The sequence below is a fragment of the Cydia pomonella genome, chromosome 12, assembly GCF_033807575.1.
Source record: "Cydia pomonella isolate Wapato2018A chromosome 12, ilCydPomo1, whole genome shotgun sequence".
In the NCBI taxonomy this organism is placed as follows: domain Eukaryota; kingdom Metazoa; phylum Arthropoda; class Insecta; order Lepidoptera; family Tortricidae; genus Cydia; species Cydia pomonella.
In genome coordinates, this window is record NC_084714.1 from 4,850,464 (window position 1) to 4,869,114 (window position 18,651).

Sequence of the window (18,651 nt, forward strand, 5' to 3'; positions counted from 1 at the left end):
TGTTGCATCACTTGCAAAAAAGTTTTTGCCGCGTCACACCCGCTTCCGAAATCCTACCGCATTAAGTAAGTCAGGATGGAGCATATTATTACACTTAAGAGGGTGTACAGGAAACTCCTATGTAACCCCCCCCCCCCCCCTCGTTGAGCTCTGGCAACCTTACTCACCGGCAGGAACACAACACTATGAGTAGGGTCTAGTGTTATTTGGCTGCGGTTTTCTGTAAGGTACTTCCCCAGCTGGGCTCTGCTCTAGATCTAGAATTACATCCGCTGTGCTGTGCCCTACCATGCACACAAAGCAAGATGACATTCACAATGCCCATACCTATCTTTTGGACGTAGTGTTCCGGACACCATATCTAGTTTAGTTTTATTTATAATTTTTTGATAAAGGTCATTTCTATACCTATATCGTAAAATGGAACGCATTAATTAGCGACAGGTAGGTTAGTTTTTTCAAATATTTTTGATGTTTATAAAAGCCAGTTGAAGGTCGATTCGATGGCTGCTTATGGCCGTATGCGCAAGCTCGTTCGTCGTGTTAAACAGAAATTCGTTCAAACTGTCGATTTGTGTGCTCCAAACCCTCGCCGGAGCCACTACAGCATCAGCTCGCTATGAAGATTAACGGTACCGATCCAGCTGTTTTGCCGTGTAGGGACGGGGTGAGTTGACTTTCGATTGATCCCCTATCACTGACATTAGATTGCTAAATTTCTCTCTAAAAACAATTTCCCTACTCGAGGTTAAATATGTGTACATATTATACATTTTTTCAAATAATATCCTGTAACTAAAATATTGTGTGGAACGTTATCGTTATAACGCTATTTAAATTTGAGTGAGCTGTCTCATAACGTAATTATTTGTGCCTTCCTTACGTTAATTCTACAGCATTATTGCAGAATGGCAACAATACTAACAAGCCCTCGTAAATCAGGCCGCGACAATACAGAACCCTTGACAACACGGAACCCTTGAAGCTACGGAACCCGTAATTGACGTCGTAAACGTCTCGTTAGACCCCTGTTTGTTGGACAATTGTGTGGGCCGAGGGCTCAAACTGTCTGTTCGCGGTGCAATTTCTGTTTGTGAAGTCGTTAGGTTAGTTGTTATAATGATTATTTTGAACGAGTAAAATGTTGAAATTAATTCAGACTTACAAAGTTTACTTTTTTACTTCAGCAGGTATAGTTCGTGTCATTCACGATGACGCGCAGATCTGTCAAATCTAACCTTTAATTACGTGATAATACGAGTCAAGACACGCGTCTTCGTGAATGACACCAGGGATCGGAAACCGGTATTTTTTGTATGGGAACGAAAACGGTATTTTTTCGTTCTTTGTTAATTATTTCATTTCTAATTGGGCAATTTAATATTACGAAGTCGTTATCTAAAAACACAACCGAGTCCTATATTTGGAGTATAAAATAAACCGAAATATATGTTTATTTCAAAGTTTTTCCAAAAAACCGGTTCCGATCCCTGAATGACACTATTACATGACAAAATAACACTATTACTGGTACGTATCGCACTTTATTGGTTCGGTTTTAATGCAAAAAATAGAAACCGTTTCCGAAAACGTTACCTATTCTCAAAAATCTTGTTTAGTAGTAACTATACTTCATATACTTATAAACTTTTTATTAAAATACAACTAGTCCTCTGTCCATTCTTATTAAGTCAGTTAACAGTCGAAATAAAAGCTTTTAAAAATCGCTCGCAGCCCTTTAATAAAGCACTTTGACCTCTCATAAATAACGAAATAAATTACTTAAGAGCAATTAAATTTATGGCGGCCCGTCTACAGTGTGCGCACGTCTTAGGGAATGAAATGTTGCGAGAACCTAGGAGAATCGAGATCTGCGCGAACCAGTATTAAATGACCTCGAGATTCGTTATTAACTATTCGTTCTTTGGTAAAAATAAAAACGTTAAGTACGTAGCATCTCGAGTCGAAACGTCCTCGAGAGGGCTATATATCCGCATGAGTACAATCTGGATCTCTTCAAGGCTGTAAATTGGTATCTCATAGGTAAGTAAGTGTGCTCCACCGTAGACCGCATTATCACTTACGTTACTTAAACTTACGTTACGTGAGATCGTGGTCAAACGCATGCCTATCAAATCCTCCATAAACAAAAATCATAGCGTCCACAAAGTAATAAGAATCCTTTTAAGTTTAAATTATACAAACTTCACTCTTCGAGTGAATACCTGCCTGCGAGCATCTGCAACCTTCAAATACACTCTTTAACCGGCAGTCGAGTTCTTCTTTGAATATTGATAATGTTATCTTACCCGTCTAGAAATGTGGTCCTGAAATGTCAATTCTTCTAAAGAAGTTCATGAAATTCTGCAGCAAACTCAAAACTTTACAAGTTTCGACATAATGGCTAAAGTCTCAAAAACTGTGTTGAGAAAAACTCTAAAGAATAAAGTTTTTATTTTAACTATCACTGCGGTCACCTCAGTGGTTGGAACAACATTTGGTCCTGTACTTTCATTGTTGGTCACTTATTCGTTGCAGGTCCATTTAATTCAGGTCTCCCAATACCTATACTCGTTACAGATCTCGAGGTCATCCTTGTAGTGGTTTGTTTAGGGTGATATAACGAATGGGAATAACTTTGGTATAATTAATTTATTGGAGCATTATGGCAGCGCCTTATTAGGTAAATTGGGCTGCAGCAAATATTGGGGACTTATGATACGGCAGTTGAGAAAGAAATGTGTTTAAGGTAATTGTGGACTAAAGTTGAAGATGTTTATTTATTTTTTTATTTCGGCCACAGGTATAACAGCGATGCTGCTGCAGTCGCCATCCATCCGAATGGAATGTTATGAATGAACAGTTTTAATCATGGGCAAAAGTCGTGAAACAAATCACATGAAAAGAAGACCATATTAGTAATGGCATACCTACTTCAACCAAAATCTTAAAAGTCTAAAGTTAGCTCGGTAGAAGAAGAATGAAACCATGTCTGATTGTCATTTATTTTGTCGTTTTAGTATAAAAAGCAAAATTCTAATCTGATATATATTTTCAGCGTAATTGACATAAAAAATTAAAACCCACGCGGTGGCATATCTTCACAAGTTTCATGGGCTGATTTCGTTGGTTCTGACTTAACGCCCTCTCTGTACACTCTTCACAGTGTCGACGATTGTTTCTTGTCTATAGAACAACTGCCTTGGAGAGCAGGAAGATCGTGTGTGTCCGCAACCTGATCTGCGCGCGTGCGCAAACGGGTTCCTGAATGTGGCCAAATATCGAGTTACTATCGTGAATCAAGTTGTACATCTTTTGATGGACCGCTTTGCTTTGAATATCTCTGCCCGTATAGGGCAGCATCTTGTTGGAGTCACGAAAAATAGTAGAAGGTATTAGTACTTAGTAGTAATATTTGTTGGCTTTTTTCGTGAATCAAGTGCTACACACAGCTGCAAGTGTTTTCTTTTTAAATACCACGTCGGCAAGCAAGCCGGCCCGCCTGGTAGTAAGCAGTCACCGTAGTCTATGGACGCTTGCAACTACAGGGGTGTTATGCAGTATGTCTCCCACCATCGCCACAGCGCTCTTATTGTCAGGCCTTATCTAAATAACAATGAATGTACGCTCAAAAATATTATCTACTCAATACAAAGTAAAGTAGTGTAAATCTCTAAAATCTCGTTCGAGATTTCAAAATATTAATCGAGATCTCGACCAAGATCACAAACATCGAGATTTCTTGTCGACTTGTGACTGTTTCTTGTCGATGTCGAATATCGAAAATGATCTCGAGATCTCGAAGCTTCGAGATCTAGCAAGATCTAGATTACATTTCTTAGTTTGATATATTTCAAACAAAAATCCTTAACCAGCGAACCCCGCTAACCTGTGAGATATTCTACAGCGAAATCTACCTACCTTTGCAGCGAAATATGACCGCGGACAGAACAATGGGACAAACGGACCGGCCGCCATTGTGTTGTTTTAAATTATTCAACGGCTGCATCTCTGCTTAGGATCTAAAAATAGGAGGCCTGGATGGCCAATGGGAGTTAGATGGGGACTTGGAAAGTAAGAAAGTAGGAAGATACCCTAAAACAACCTAACTATAGATCATCTCTCACCTATTGTTGTATAAAACGCCTAATTAGATGTGTTTACTCAATATCCCGGTATCTCTCTGATATGTGTTAAATTTGTTAAATATGCAAAAGTGACGCCATCTTACCGGGCATAAGTCAAAGCTTGTGGCGCCATCGCTTGAAACGATGCCGCCATACCTTTGGCCTTTGACCTGTTAGATGGCGCCATTTTTTGATATTTAACAAATTTAACACATATCAGAGAAAGAATGAGGATCAAAGTCAAATGGCGTTCTAAAAGTTTTAATCATGTCTCGAAAGGTGGCAGTAAATTTACTGTGGCTACAAAGGTTTCTCTGACAATCAACCTCTATTTCAAATTCTCTTTGACTGTAGGTAGTAGGTACCTAACGACCCACAAAACACTGCTACTACTCACGACCCAATACTGAAAGTGTTTTGTGGGTCGAGAATGCCGAGTGCAATAAGGACCTTATCATCTGAAATTCCAACAGAAATTCTGATATCATGGTCCACATTGCACCTGAAGCATAAAGAGCTTTCTGTGATGGAAAGCCACGTTTAAATCACAGAATGGGCGTTTCTTAATAACGAAAAAATAACTCTAGCTCTAGAAAAAAAAACGCATTTGCATTGCCAAGAGGCATTCTGGATGGAAAGCCACAAATAAATAAACAAAAACTCGTTTGTCAGGGCCTGGCGTTTGAAATTTGTTTTTGTTAAAATATTCTTACGAATAGATAAGTGTTTGCAATAGCTAAACCGCTAGAAATTATCCGTGGCTTCTCCATTAACTTGAAAAGGCAAATATACCAGCAACATACAGTAATTACGTCTACAAGTAGTCAACAACTGACAGACAGCTTAGGCCAGGGGTTGACAAACATAAGTTCGCGAGCCGCAAGCCCTCTTTCGAAATACGTTTTAAGATAAGATAAGATAAGATAAAATTCCCAAAAAATAAAATATAGTCTATAGTAAATAGTAAACAGCTGGGCAGTGTTGGCCGAACGTTAATTAGAATTGAATGAACCGTAAACCGTAACGGACGGTTACAGTTTACGGTTCAATTTCTAATGGTTAGTGGTCAATTCTACTTAAAATTCGGCCAACACTGCAGCTGGGTACGTAGCCAACGTACCAATCGTTAACGCTCCGTAGCGACTAGCGACCGAAACGCAACTGTCACTGTCGCACTAATGTGGAAGAGTGATAGAGAGAGATGACTAGACTGATAGAGCGTGAACGATTGGCACATTGGCTAAGCACCCTGGTGTTACTGTTAACCAAATTTGGTTGCTGATTGAAATTCCAGAAATCTGATGTGTGCTTTTTGGGAGAAATATGCCTATACAACAAGAACACTTTTGAATGTAGGTAAATGTATACAAAAATATAAGGGTTCCGTTTCTTGCCATTTGGCTACGGAACCCTAAAAAGACGACATATCGATGACATTTAATCAATAACCTAGTACTCATACCTATGAGAATAACAGAGTGTATATTAAGCAGGGATCGGAACCGGTTTTTTGGAAAAACTTTGAAATAAACATATATTTCGGTTTATTTTATACTCCAAATATAGGACTCGGTTGTGTTTTTAGATAACGACTTCGTATTATTAGATTTCCCAATTAGAAATGAAATAATTAACAAAGAACGAAAAAATACCGCTTTCGTTCCCATAGAAAAAATACCGGTTTCCGATCCCTGATATTAAGAGCAATTCCTAGCTGAGCAACTTTTCAAATCTCGAATTTTTGAAGCTATGTTTCTGTCGCGCTGCGGTGGGCGGGAGCGGGAGCTATCTAAGTGTGAGTGCGCGCACACAGACACAAGACTCGAGTGCTCGCTCATTGCGCGCCGTTCGTTCCGTCGACATCGCCCGCGAGCCGGACGGAATTCCTGCGCTGCCCGACGCAAGTTGTTTTTGTAGTTATCAATCACATAATATTGTTTTTCATTTTTATATTATACTGTATCTATTAAGTACCATATAGGTAAAAACTGCAAAAAAGAATGATGTCCCTGCTTCGGTCGTCGTCGTACAGTCAAGTGCAAAAATATGTATCGAAAGAATCGTCTCATAAATATGGTAAGTACTACGCTCTTATTACACTGGAATAAGATGCTATGGGACATATTTTTGAGTAAGATGTGTTCACCCATATTTTTACACTTGACTGTACCTATCCGTTTTTGTAAGTAGGTATAAATATAATATGGTTAAACTACAATCTATTTAACTTGTATAGTACGATGGGGCTAAACTTGGGCCGCCTTATTGAAGAACGTATCGCAATGACAATCTGGGTAAAGTATGTTGGGATAATGCCGGACAATTTTGGGACCAATTGAAAGAACTCGTGAGAAAATGTTTTTTCGAGATCTCAGCACGTGACATATTCTTGAAATACGGAGCGAATCGTTAAATAATAACCGTAGATTCGGCCTGAATTTTGGTTATCTTCAATATAGAACGGTTTCAGTTTTGTACCTGTGTAAAGATAAGACATACTTTTTTTTAGAGTAACGAGTATTTTGCCATCAAGGGATAACATCGGATGGTGAAAAAAAGTCGCTTCTAATGGAAAGAGAATAAGGTATCACAAAGAAATAGGTCCGGTGTCTACCCTTCTCCAACGTATATAAATTACATTACAGCCACCAATAATTACAAACTTAAAAGTTTTTTGTATCGTTGTTTCGTATTTTTGTATTCGATACAAAACCCTGATACAAAAATTGGTAAAATTGTGGCTCTCAAACTTTTATACCTATGTTATAAGGTAATTTGATAAGTAAACAATGTGCTGAGAAACAGTTGAGAAACCTCTTATTGTAAGGTTTACCCGAAGTAATAAAGTAAGAAAAACCACTAAAATAATAGATAGGTTTCGAAATTTTGACAATTTAAGATCTCGTGAACTGTACAGGTTTAGTGAAAGTGTAAATGTATTGTTTATTGAAAGGAATGTACTGGTAGATATTAAGTACTTAAGTAGGAGGGACAAAAATCAAAATAAAAAAATAATCGTGCCCAGTCATTTTTAATGAAGGTCGCCAAAAAAAATAAGAATCAAACTTAGAAATCAAAAATACTAAGTAGTTCTTTAAAAAGGTCAAGGTTTTTTTTAATACTACGTCGGTGGCAAACAAGCATACGGCCCGCCTGATGGTAAGCAGTATCCGAAACCGATGTACGCCTGCAACTCCAGAGGAGTTACATGCGCGTTGCCGACCCTAACGCCCTCCCACCCCTCGTTGAGCTCACTGAGAGCCCATCTTGAAGTATGGAAAATAAGTAAAATTGCGATTTTGTTGGTATAATTTTGCAATTATGTATATATATATAGTTGATATACAATCATTTTTTATAAAATGTAAGGATCGTATGTAAAGAGTAAAGTAAATATATAGGAAAAGAGAGCCCTCTTGAAGCATTTTAAGGAAACTAATTTCGAAGCCCTATCTCTATTTTGTATCCTAAACTAGCTATGTATGTATGCGTGCACAGCTACATATGCATCCGTATGTGTAGGTATTTATTGCGAAAAATTGCTCATTTGCTATCTATTTTACTCGATTTTGTTATACAATTCAACATGTATCATTATCCCTATACAATATACATACTCTTTATTGCACACCTCAATAAAAGAAAACAGAAACATAAGCACAGGTAAACAACATGCGGTCTTATCGCTAAAAAGCGATCTCTTCCAGGCAACCTTTGGGTTGCGGAAATTAAAAAAATTACATTGTCAGTAAGTAGGTGTACATACACATACAATATACAAACATACAAAATAGACTGCCAAAATCTCTTCCTTTTGATTTACCGTCGCGTTGGTAGTGGTACTGGATAAAAATAATGGTACGAAAGTGTGATCAAGTAATTAAGTAGGTCAGTAGGTAAATTGAAGAAAATTTAAAGTTTGACAATCACTGTTGTTTTTGAAATAGGTAAAGATCGGATTGTTTCTTTCCGTCTTACACAATGTTGCCAACATTAAAAAATAAAGCCAAATTAGGGAGAAATGAATGTCCTACGTTCTTCACCCGCATCCGGTATTTACCCAACATACCTTAATCGTAGAACCGCCGCATTTCAAAATGGCCCTTATTTTGATATCGGCTAGCCGTAATGTAATACGGCGGATTATACAATACGACTGCGATACTTATATCATGTATATAAATCCCCTCGTCAATGTAATTTCATTTAATTTGCTATCTAGTGGCAAACATCAATGTAATTATCTTTTACTTGTGACGCACAAGTGTGAGCAATGTAAAATACTATATTTCTAAAAAAATGCCTTGTTTATTGTGATTATACGTAGTAAAAGAAAATGTGATTATTAAATTATAATACGAAAGGTGGTCAAAACGCAAAATGCTGTCGTTTTATTTAAAATAATGAAATAATTAGACCAGCTCCGAAAGTACCGGGAAATCCCGGTTCTTTAAAACAGTACCGGTTCTGCAATCCCTAATAAGGATGTTATGCCCATCACTATTCCTTCTGTGTACGTATATTTAGAAACTGTCTCCGCCTCCAATTCGTGCGATAAGGACAACTGCAGCACGGACCGAAATTCACGCGCAAAAAACTCAAAAATCGAGGTTTCGCTCTCGACTGTTTCCTCCTCCAAAACGCAACCAATCATTATGAAATTTTGGAAATTGCAAGAGGAAGAAATAATCTATGCCGCTATGTTTTGATTTTTTGGATATTTGTTGTCATATTTGTATACTGTGCCTTTTTTTACAGCCAATTCAATTGAGCCGTTTTTGCGATTTTCGAGGCGCTGTAATTTTCTTCAAAATAAAATAATCCAAAAAAGCAAAACATAGCGGCACAGATAATGATGATATTGATCTTATTTGAAAAAATCATTGCTCTAGGTTAAAAATCCAGGGAGGAAACAGTCGAGAGCGTTTGTATGGAAAAATCACAACTAGGAATTCCTCTTAAGTACCTATAGATAGGTACTATAAATGCAAGTGGATACAGGTAGCAAATAATTTACATAAACATCATATTAAAGGTGTGAATGCAAACATTTAACACATTAAATTCTAAAGTTTATCTGAATTTATTAAAATGTAGCATTTTATAGCGCAACTTAGTCCATTTACATGATAAAGTCCTTAACAATAATGTAAAATTAAATAAACACTAATAACTATGCAAATTCAGGACTGACAGGCGCAATTATATGCAAGCTGACCGCCCAATTTACTTTGGCCCCTTTCTTCATAACGGTTATATGTATACAGAGATCTAATTCTCCTGGACGTTATAGCGCGTAATAGTGTCCAGAAACTTAGATCTACAGTTTGATACAAGAGGGCATACGTAGTAGATCTAAGTAAGCTGGACAATAATGACCAGAGATTTAGAACTATTGGTTCAAAGTATTATTAAAGGTTAGTAGGGCTAGTGAAACTGGTCACTGGTTAATAAAATGTCTGGATCAGTGAACGCCTAGGGCGTACAGTCGAGAGCAAAACGGGTTTGGTTTTATTTGTGCTTGTTGAGGACACTCAATGGATTTAGAAACAGACTGAGATGTTGGTGCGGTTGTTTTAGTTGCAAGTTAATTTAGCGTGGTGAGTTCATTTACTATTGGCAATGAATGTCGTGGGGAAATAATCGTGATTCATTCAAGGAACTGCTGTAGAAATGAAATGTTTGATAAATTGCTATATTATTTTGATAACTGTTTAAGAGTGTGACGTTTAGCGTCGCAATAATTAGGGTAGACTGCAGAGTGAGACGGAAGAAAAGTAACCTGAGTAAAATTTACAAGATGTATTTAAAACAAAAAAAAACTAACTAAAAGAAGGACAAGGTCGTGAGTCTTTTCTGAGCTGGCACTACACAGTTAGGTCGGAAACAAGCCCTTGATAGGGGTCACTTCCCTGCACTACGGTTTCGCACTTGTGGAGGAGGCCGTCATCAGCAGGGTTCCGGATCCTCAGCCGGAACCTTCCGGAACATGAACGGGAGCACGCGCAGTGGGGTCGGTGTGTTCCAATTGAAACCCCAGACTTGGTCCCTGGAATTCCGGTAAAATGGCCATTTCAAGAAAAGTCCGATTTTTAACTAGTGACTGCGACATCCGGATTTAGGCCAAATTAATGTGCTAATTGAATAGTAGGCTGGTTTAGTGAACCCCAAAGCATTTAAATGGTGATCAATGATGTGGCAGTCACAAGTAGAAACATCATTATTTTTTTAAACAAGGAAGAAAGTGAATCGAAAGCTATTAAATCTACTTCTACTAACATAAAAACAACTAATGGCATTACCAATGCATGAAAACTACAATTCGGAATGTAATTTTGTACTATTAAATTAGATTTAAGCATAACTTTAACTATGATTTACAAGATTTTTACAAAGTGGGTAGACTTATATTTCTAGAAGGATTGAGAAACTTATTATTTCCAACGTTACTTCTATAGGAAATTACAGTTAATAAAAAGTTAGTGAAATATGTACCCATTAAGAACAAAATGTAAAATGATTGCATGAAGAATATGTTTCCTTACTATGCTATTAACTACGGAAGTTACCTTATTCTAAAAACTACAAAATATTCAAAACACTCACCCTATTTGGGGAAATACTGGAACTTAAACTTAACACATTTAGTTTTAGATTTTATTTCACCATATTAAAAATTTGTCACTTCATGACGTTTTAGATTTAGTTTATTTGACCTTTCGCTGTCAAAGCCGTGGTAGAAATGTCGCGGACGCGTATGTGTCTCATTAACCGGCCAGTGCACATCGCTTATCGCGAGCGGGTGACGTAGTCCTTTGTATTCGCATCTAGTTTTATCTAATAGCAAATGCAGTCGTCAATTCCGTTTGTTCGTAGATTTATTATGTGTAGTTTATTACTTTTTAGAGTTTTTGTATGATTTCTTTGTCAATATATATATAGTGAGTATTAGTTAGTATTATAGTAATTTATAATTATATTTAGGTTTTAGTTGTATTTTTTTATTTCATAGGATTTTAATTAAAGATAACGGTAAACCGTTACAAGAGGGGGTTTCAATTATAAGAGACAAAAGTAATGTCCTTCCGTCAGAGGTGCAAAAATGTGTCACTCCCTTACTGTTACTGCCGATGCCGAAATATTTGGCATTTACGAAACCATGGGTTGTCAAACATGTCAAAAGGGAAAATACTTATTTTCAACACACTTGCTCAAAACGACGTTTTTATTCCACCGATTTTTGGCTCATAATCCTAGATATTAAACACGCGTGCTTTTTCGGTATATTATAACACTCGTGCTTTTGATTTATATTATCCGACTGAGTTAAGAAGGTAACTGATTGCTAATAATATGCATGGAAACGGAGACTTCTTAATTTGGTCGAGTAATACATTTTTTTTGAACCAACTATTAGGTTTCTAATGTTAGTTCAAAGAGGTTTTATCACATAAATTATCTTGTAAATTTTATTAATGACTAAACAAGACATTTTATCAATTTGATACACATCCGTCGAATAGAAATACGAAAATATTAACTTTTTACATTTTTTTAAATTGGCTATTTGTCGATTTCGCGCTATTTTCGATTTTTTTTTTTGCGCCTTTGCCTTGCGCGCGCATTGAAATCGTCGTAAAAAATAAATAACGTGCCAGCCATTTTCCGTAATTGTCATAATATTTGAATAGTTTTGCATGTTTTTAGTTTATAATATAGACGAAAATGTCATTTTCAAGCATTGAAAATGAAGAACACATAAAATTGACGCTGCCAGTAATAAATAGAAGCAAAAGCCGAGAAAGATAGCCTTTTTCCATCAAAATCGGGTGAAAAATAATTGGCGGCATATGAAACATTTATTCAATGGAAAATCAGCAAATACGCCCAGTCTTTCTTAGAAAACGTGTTGGTAGCTTATTACTTCAATGAACTAGCGAATAAGTGCCTACAAGCCCAGCACGCTTTGGTGAAATTATTCGATGCTAAAATGTAAGCCACCATTTTGAAAATTGTACTTTTACTGTTTTGAAAAAAAGTTTTGTTTTTCCTCGCAAGTGTGTTGAAAAACGTCGTATGAAACTTAGCACACTTGTATCATAATGTACTATCAGCTACAGTTACAGCTTTTCTATGCTTTGCTTGCTTACAAATAGTACATATAAAACAGTGACACTCAATAGACCATCGATACCTTATTGCAGTAAGATTTACGAATGGTCAGGTAAGTACCTAGTGTACCTACCAGCATAAGAAAAAAAAAAACAAACAGTACATTCCAGGAAACACAAAAGTCCCAAGTGAGACCACACGCAAATGTCATGTTTTTGTCGCATTCGGACCACAATAGTCGGTGCATTGTAATTGACCACAGGGCGCATATAAATAGTGACAAATATCAAAATAAAATCTTTAAAATTTAAACTGTGCTCCTTTACCTTAAGGTTGGTTTTAAAAAAGTTTTTATTTATTTGGGAAATGTCTTATTAAGACCGATATGTTGCCGACCCCTGCTGGTTTTAAATCGCTTAATACAGAACAGACCCATCTTCAGTAATTTTGTATACCGAAATTTTGTTAAATTCTGACTTATTTAGACGCTTTGTTTTGCTTATATTAATATATTACCTGCTTACTTAAATTTGGAATAAAGAACTCGCGCACGTACCTGTAACAAAATGAAAATAATCATTAGGTAATAATAATAAATGATTCTCTTATTTTTAGGCAAAAACACGCGCGACAAATAAGTAAAACATAGGTAATAATAAGAACCGGACAAGTGTGAGTCGGACTTGCCCACCGAGAATTCCGTACGTTTTAGTATTTGTTGTTATAGCGGCAACAGAAATACATCATCTGTGAAAATTTCAACTGTCTAGCTATTACGGATCATGAGATACAGCCTGGTGACAAACGGACAGACGGACGGACAGCGGGGTCTTAGTAATAGGGTCCCGTTTTACCCGTTGGGTACGGAACCCTAAAAGTTATCAATAAAAAGTTTGCCTCAAGGCGTGGTCGCTCAGTAGGGTGCCCATAAGACTGGCCGCTGTATAGCAATGCTGATCTGCTGAGCCAAATCACAGCCAAATATTGACCAGTCCTCTGGTTAACAGAACCCCTTATTATAGTGCTTTACCTAATTATGGCTTAAAAATAAATTTTATAAAGACAATAGGTATATTTGACGACCTGTCTGGCCTACTGGGTAGTGACACTGCCTATGAAGTCGATGTTCCCGGGTTCAAATCCTGGTAAGGGCATATATTTGTGTGATGAATACGGATATTTATTACAAATGCCTTTTACGACATGTCAGAATATTATAATAATGATTTTAATTTTAGTTTAATTTAATTTAATTTATTGGATATCTGAATTGTGTTGATTATTTTTATATTGTTATACCTTATATTATTTGATTTGATAATTATGACTTTTATGGCATGTCAGAATATTATAATAATGATTTGAATTTATTGGATACTTATCTGAATTGTGTTGATTATTTTTATATTGTTATATCTTATATTACTTGATTTGTTACTTTTATATTGTTTTATTTTACTGTGTTTTAATTTGATTATTATTATCTTAATTGTACTTCAATTGACATCGACCTAATTATATGTTGTATTACCCTTTTGACTTGTAAAATTTATAATTTTATCAATAAAGGAATATGAATATTCCTGAGTCATGGGTGGGTTTTTATACATTTAAGTATTTTTTAACTTTTATATATATATACGAGTATCGTTGTCGAGTACCTAGGTACTCGTGCCCGCAAGATAAGCCTTATTGAGCTTACTGTGGAAATTAGTCGCTTTGTGTAAAAATGTCGTATAATATTTATTTTTCTTTAATTTACAAAATCTGAATCAACGTTTTTATGAACCTGAATTCATTTTTCATCATGATCATACTCAACCAATGATCAAAGCTCAAAATTCATTTAACTCTCCCCTCAAATCTGTAACCGTACTCATATCGCTTCAACGCACACGCTTTTATAAACCAGAATATCTTGAACCTCCACGTCCCTACACAGGTTTAATATTAGGACATAGCAACCTCTTTTAACAAACGATTATCCACGGTTTCATAGATCTGTTAAAAGTTTTTGAACAACGCCGTAAGACAATAGTGGACGACCGATTTTCCATACAAAAATTAATCACCATTTTCCTGTCTAGGAAATTTATTGACACAGCGGCAGCCAAAGATACGAGTACAAGTAACGAGACTTGATAATATAATCCTCCTCATCGTTTTCGATGACGGCGACCCCAAATGTCTTGTCTAGCATGAGCCCTAATGTGGCTGGCCAGGCCGAACTTGCTCTTAAATACTCTATTGCACGCGTGACAATAAAGTTGGCCAGCTACGTTGAACGTGTACACGTTGGAGGGCTTAGGCTTAAGAAGTATGTTCGCGGTAGCCTCGGATCACGTGAAATCGCCGATACTGAGATACGCCACAAAAGAGTCGACTGAGATGGTTTGGACACGTAAAGAAAAGACCTGAAGAAGAATGTTGCTATGGGTCTGAAAATCCCTGGATCCCGAGGAAGAGGAAGACCCAGGATGAGATGGGCACATACCATAGCAAAAGACATGAGTGCCTGCGACGTTTCAGTGGACGACACGTCCGATCATGCGAAGTGGAAAGAAAAGACTAGGAAAGCAGACCCCACAATCGGGAATCATAATGCTTAGAAGACAGAACAGAACAACGACGCCGAAATAGTAATTTCTGTGCAGTTGCAGTTGATACATTTTTATCATCTGTTGCTATGCTCGTCACTTTCACGCTTACATACTTGTTAGAATGTGATTATGTGACAGACGTTGTGACAAATGATAAAAAGCCGACCATCTTAGCCTTACAGTAGCGCTACACACCATGCCTGTCACGTTCTAGTTCTAACAAGTAAGTAAGTGCAAAAGTGATGGGCATAGTGACAAGCGATAAAAATGGAACCATGCTGCCACTCCTGAACGTCACATTTTAGGATAATCATAAAGACAGTGCCCGTCTCCTTCAATCACATTGTGTTAAAAAGTGACCCTATTTTACAGTGGCGGCGCGTCACAAATATTCGTAGGAATATCCGTATCCGGAGCTAATTTTGCTTTCCTTTTCTCCATGAACCGATTGTGACAGTACTCAACGGGCTGAAATTAGACAAGCCGGTGGGAATCGAGTTCTTTGAACGATCCGCCACTGCTATTTTATCACGTGGATTAAATTCACCCATAATTCGCCAACAGAGTTCACATTTAAACTGGCTTATTATACAAGGGATGAACAGAATGTAAACAAACCGCAGTCAGCCATATTACAACCAAACCACTCAGTCCTAAACATTGTATGCAGTTACTTATCCCTATTAATATCGAGGGTAAATTGAAAATTGGGGTGCTCAAAGGTCTCGGTATGCGGAATCTTTTATTAAAATCGACTGGCATGGATTCTGAATTATGGGTTACTTATTTTAATGGAGGTATTTCGATCTCTAATTTTTCGAGAATCTGACCCTTAGAGGAAATAAATTGAATATCTTATGGTGTTTTTGAACGTTTAAGCATACCGTGTAAGTGCGTGATGTGGAGTGTTACCTCAGCACTCACTCCTTTCTTCCTCATATTCTCTTTCACACAATCCATCCATGGTTTTTTGGGTCTACCATCCGCTCTCCATCACCAACATTCATCCCTAACATTATTTTTCCTATATGGCATTCATCCCTCCTGATGCCCATACCACGCTGACCTACTACTCCTTATCTTCTCCGTTACCGTTTTTTTTTCATCTCACTTTCATCGCCCCGCATTCTCATCCACATATTAAAATAACGTGGTCATAACAAAATGCATTTTTGTCCACCCCCAGAGAACTCTGAAGCAAACGGCTACTTTCTCCGTTTCCCTGACTGACCCATACATCGATACCAACTCCATTATGCATAGCAATCGATCCTTCCAAGCACCCCCTCCAGAACGACCTAACAACCATCACCGTACGCCGCATTTACGACCTTACTCTTCTGTTAACACTAAACTAAGGCTAACTTTGAAAATGTCGTATGCGGGTGAATACTTAAGGGCGTGTAAGACGTTTTGAAAGTGACACATGTACAATGCACTTGTAAAGGTAATGGAAAGGGCTATAATGGGCGATTGTTTCGAATGCAAAAGGAGTAAACTAGAAAGGGCTTACAAATAGGCTGGAAGTAATGAGCAATTTGTTAGGTTGGACATATGTGCACGGACCTTTATTGGTACGGAGGTACTCTGTAGTTCACAGAAAAAAAAAGAGAAAGCATGTTAACGCAGTAAATATCGTTGCATCTCTATCACTCGTTTAAGCAAAAGCGATAGAGAAGCAAATAACGATTTTAGATTTTACCATTTTGGCCCTCTGATTTTTCATTTTGCAAACTTTAAGATTATTGTACTACTAATTAAATCATGTAGGTGCCTATCCTTGCATTTCGTTATTATTGAAACTCCTCTGATACTAACTCATCATTTTGGTGTTTTGGCTTCATTCTAAAGATCCCAGAACCTCTTTGCAACATAATCCCAAGGAAATATTGGTTACGAAAATAACTTACCGACTTTCCAACCCACATAGAAAACTACTAGGTTTGAACTCGCCATATCCGGTTAAAAAGTCGCATTACAAAAGTAAGGACGCTAAGCAGGTAGAATTTCGAACATTGACTCGCCGTTTCCTATCTACATATATAGTATGAGCATAGTAGGACTTTCTGCAACGAGGCAGTTAAAACAAATTTTGCAAACGAGGGGGTTAAATCACAAAGGCTGGAGTGAATTAAAGACTCGAGTTTGCAATATTCTTACCTCCGGAGCTACACACAATGTTTTTTATCACACTTGAGAAGAAAAAACTAAATTTTAAGCGAAATAAATCTTAAATACGGTGGCATTTCACACATTGTTCCGCCATTTTGTAAATTTTTGACAGGTTAGGCATTCAAGGCCCATCCGGCCACTATTAAAAATTGTGTAAAAATATTTTAAACGGCTATTAAATTAATCAAATTAAATATTTTTAAACATAAACTCATATATAACTTGACATGTAACAAGTATTTTACTTATAGCCTACTTTGGTTCGTATGAATTATTTACATCATTAAAAAAGCTATAACTCCCTAGGGAGTTCTAGCTTTTTTTCCTAATCTATAACTCCCGCGAAAACAATATAGGCCATTGTCCTTTAAGTAATACACCTCCATGAAATAAGACCTATTCGATCAAGTGTTATGAAAATATATTGAAGTCCCGCTCGCACATTGACCGCTGGCATCATGGGCTGGACAGCAATATAATATTATGGATGTGCGATAAATAAAGGAATTGACGGGTCAATGTACGAAATTCTTCATGTTAAGCGTCCTTAGCGAAGCTACCAATCCTTCGCAATGCTTTTTGCTGACTGTACCAATGTTTTTTGCTAACTGTACCTAAGTAAATGCATTATTAAGAAACAATGAAAGAGCAATGGAGTTCATAGATTTCGATACTTCACACATCTCTCACAACTCACTTCACAAGTTTTCTCTTAATAGAAATAATAAATAGGCGCGCTACCACACACAATCATTAATTGATTTTTCATGTTCGTGATATGAAAGTTACTTAAAATGTCATTATGCGATCGTTACTAAATATATTCGACAGATAACTATTGACTATTGCCATTTGTTTAACTGTTTAATAAAAGACAAATACACTATTACCAAACATCAGGCAAACCGCGAAAATCGAAGTTCGTCAATTGCGGGCATTTTTCTCTGTCACTCTAATTACGTCTTATTGAGAGTAAAAGAGAAAGATCCCCGCAATTTGCGAGATTCGGTTTTCGCGGTAGGCCCCTCGATATCCGACTGAGCTGAAACCTAAATAGTTATGATACATCAGCTTTCCTAAGGCCTTGAGCGTTCTCATCCACGCCCGTCGCTCCCGGCGGGTATACACGACCAATACCTAAGAGCTTCTTAAGTTGCGGGGTGACTTCGTAGTAGAAGATATGTACCATCAGCCGTAAAAGTGCATGGTGACTTTATCTATGAATTCATTCATAATTTCTCCATGCATCGCAGCTCACTGTACGTTACGTGCCTAATGCCGCGCTTTGGACTGCCGGACGGCTGACATATTTTTAAAATTCTCTTAATTAATTCATTCTTTTAAAATTATGGCTTCAGTCTAGTTGGACTATTTCGCCAGTATCAAGGTATTAGGAACTTTAAATACGACTCAAATTGTACGGTTAGTACAAGACAGTATACGGTGATTTTATTAGCTTTTTAAAGCGATAGCTGGACTGTACAAGTAGCATGTGGACTACCGGCCGTAGACACAAAAATCGTGGTTACACGCGATTCAGGATTAATTCTCCATTCACTGTACACTACCACATTAGTTTACTGATAGAGGGAAAGAGAAAAAAAGGAAGACGGAGAAAAAAATATTTCAACCAAATAAAA

At 37.1% G+C, this 18,651-nt stretch overlaps 1 protein-coding gene and 1 long non-coding RNA gene across 3 annotated transcripts in view; both read right to left on the reverse strand.

Annotated features, from left to right (window-relative positions):
• The window catches only part of LOC133523315 (netrin-B-like), a 358,018-nt gene that overhangs the window by 208,475 nt on the left and 130,892 nt on the right, over nucleotides 1-18,651 (reverse strand). The window lies entirely within an intron of this gene.
• Nucleotides 9,915-11,165, reverse strand: LOC133523308 (uncharacterized). The gene is made up of 2 exons (XR_009800213.1): nucleotides 10,734-11,165; nucleotides 9,915-10,176 (listed from the first exon to the last, which is right to left on the reverse strand). It is a non-coding gene; the product is annotated as an uncharacterized LOC133523308 (long non-coding RNA).